At 42.1% G+C, this 3,163-nt stretch overlaps 1 protein-coding gene across 1 annotated transcript in view; it reads right to left on the minus strand.

Annotated features, from left to right (window-relative positions):
- Positions 1-339: 339 nt before the first annotated feature.
- The window catches only part of LOC109880766 (syntaxin-binding protein 5-like), a 309,642-nt gene continuing 306,818 nt past the window's right edge, over positions 340-3,163 (minus strand). Inside the window, exon 26 of the mRNA XM_031801429.1 lies at positions 340-3,163. This exon is cut by the window's right edge and continues 2,376 nt beyond it. The gene's annotated coding sequence lies outside the window, so the exon portion shown is untranslated.

Raw genomic sequence — 3,163 nt, forward strand, 5'->3', positions numbered from 1 at the left:
ATGGACAGTACAGGGTCACTGCAGTTTTGACAGAGATTTCATCCTCCCCAAGGCCAGGAGTTTTTCCCAATAGTTTTTTTTTTTTAACTATGTGACCTGATTAGAATAACTCTGGTCTCATTATATACCACCTTTTTTTCAACAGATGACTGATGTCATATCGGATAAGGTCAGAAGTTTTACCTGGTTACCAGATCTAACCACAGCACTCTGGGACCTACCAACTCTGTTTCCTTACCCTGCCATTCCCTACAATAGTTACGGCTCCGATGTACTTAGTATGTAGCAGTATTTCACACAAAGTTAGACAGGGTAACAAAGTAGTACAGTGTTATCTGGTGTGTACATCAATCAATGTTTATTTCCCATGTTCCATTGTTGCATCAACAACAAAAACAAAAACATTTTCAGTATTTTTCTTTTCTTTTCTTCAGTCCTCTCTAATACCCTACTATAATATCAACCAGATCAACAGGTGGCAGAATCCATTTAAACAAGACACACTTATACTGCCATTGTTGAGAAAAGAACCAAGCGGTTGTCTTGGACACCAAACCGTTTGTTTGGACCAAGAACTGTTGTCTTGGAAACCAAACCGTTTGTTTGGACCAAGAACGGTTGTCTTGGAAACCAAACCGTTTGTTTGGACCAAGAACGGTTGTCTTGGAAACCAAACGTTTGTTTGGACCAAGAACGGTTGTCTTGGAAACCAAACCGTTTGTTTGGACCAAGAACGGTTGTCTTGGAAACCAAACAGTTTGTTTGGACCAAGAACGGTTGTCTTGGAAACCAAACCGTTTGTTTGGACCAAAGGGTTCCAGTGACATTGGACAGAACCATGATTCATTAAACAGGTAGGTAACAATGTACTAGGGTTGTTGTTGTACAGTTGATAGAAAATACCCCCCCTCCAAAAAAACATACAAAAACACCCTGTTTGTCAATCAGTAGAATATGTTTGTTTTTTTCTCAGCCATTGAAGTTAACTGCACTGTTACTAACTCAAACACAAACCTAATGGACAGTGAAGTAAATACTGAGACATAATCTATAGACTATATTTCTATGACAGCCACACTCAGTTATGAACAATGTCCTTCTCATTAGCCTGTAAAGGCCACCATGTGCTGTAGTAGCAGCACTTTAGTATCCAACGCTGTGGGACTGACTGGCTCTCAGCACAGTAGGTTGTCTTTCCAACAGGAATGTCTCACTAGCCTGAGAAGAAGCAGAGTCAAACTAATAGAGATAGTGCACGTTTTTGTGTGTGTGTGTGTGCGCGCGTGCGTGTGTGTGTGTGTGGGCTATATTGTTGTTGTGTAACATATTTTGTGTGGGAAAATGGTGACTGTATGGTCATGGTAACAATCCTTCTGTGGTTCAGGGCAGGGTGGACATAGGTGGACATAGGTGGACTTAGGTGGACATTGTTGGACATTGGTGGACATTGTTGGACATTGTTGGACATAGGTGGACATAGGTGGACATAGGTGGACATATGTGTACATAGGTGGACATAGGTGGACTTAGTTGGACTTAGGTGGACATAGGTGGACATTGTTGGACATAGGTGGACATTGTTGGACATTGTTGGACATAGGTGGACATTGTTGGACATTGTTGGACATTGGTGAACATTGTTGGACATAGGTGGACATAGGTGTACATATGTGGACGTATGTGTACATAGGTGGACATAGGTGACATAGGTGGACATAGGTGGACATAGGTGGACTTAGGTGGACTTAGGTGGACATAGGTGGACATTGTTGGACATTGTTGGACATTGTTGGACATTGTTGGACATAGGTGGACATAGGTGGACATTGTTGGACATTTGAGCATCGGTGAGGGATGGTGAGGGATGGTGAGGGATGGTGAGGGATTGTTGTGGTCATAACAATCATTTTGACTTGTGTATTATTTGAAAATACAAACATAACACTTAGAAACTGAAAAAAACAACAACAACAAAAAACCAATGTTGTTGTCATGTCATTTTTGGACCAGTGAGGATTTGTCAGTGTTACGTGTACATTTATTGACTTGTACAACAACAACAATAACAACAACAACAACAACAGTAACACAATATCATAGAACAAACAACCTTTAGGAGAGAAGAGGCTACCACCATCCACTACAGGGTAAGATGGGATACATTTAAGGTCATCAAGACAAAATACAAGTAGAACAAAAGCATTTCAATATATTTGCTTCAAATTCACACCAGTCTGAATTCCTTATATGTGACATAGAAGGCCTGTATACTATAGGTGCCAATGACGACTGACGCAGCAAGGCTGACGACGGTAGGCTACTACTAGACTGGATCCAGCAGACAAACGCACCGAACGAAGGATACCTCTGTTCTGGATTGGTGGTAGTGTTTAAATGGACCAGACTGTAACTCAAAGTGTTCTAGCTAGGCGTACTCTTATTTAAAAAAAGAGTACCAGTCCTGAGACACTCCCAGCCATCCACAATAACATGTTGATGATACACTCCTCCGTCCGTGGGCTTCATTCAAGTTGAGTTGCTTTCAGGCAGAAGAAAGAGTACGTTTTTTTTTGTCTTTACATGGGCGTGTGTGAGTCACTCAATGACTCAACAAACTCATACACGATATGACAAAGTCAGGCAGAAGATTTCCAGTGAAGAACCACACAAAACACCAACAAAACAATACAGGGGAAAAAAATAGAAGAATATCAGAATTCTGCCAAAAGAACCGGAAACTCAGTGGACAACGAAAGACGACCTATCAATGACCAGACCGAAAAGCTGGTCTCACCCAATCTCATCTACAGGAAACATCATTATTACCACACAGACTAACTCTTTGCTAGTTTAAAGTAAAGGGCTTAGCCAGTATTGATTATATGGCACGTGAATAATAATTTTTTATAAATATAAACACACTTAATAACAGGCTACTATCACCACGGTCCCTCAGCCAACACACACCACTATCACCACGGTCCCTCAGCCAACACACACCACTATCACCACGGTCCCTCAGCCAACAAACACCACTATCACCACGGCCCCTCAGCCAACACACACCACTATCACCACGGCCCCTCAGCCAACAAACACCACTATCACCACGGCCCCTCAGCCAACACACACCACTATCACCACGGTCCCTCAGCCAACACAC

Source organism: Oncorhynchus kisutch, linkage group LG2, assembly GCF_002021735.2.
Source record: "Oncorhynchus kisutch isolate 150728-3 linkage group LG2, Okis_V2, whole genome shotgun sequence".
NCBI classification, from domain to species: domain Eukaryota; kingdom Metazoa; phylum Chordata; class Actinopteri; order Salmoniformes; family Salmonidae; genus Oncorhynchus; species Oncorhynchus kisutch.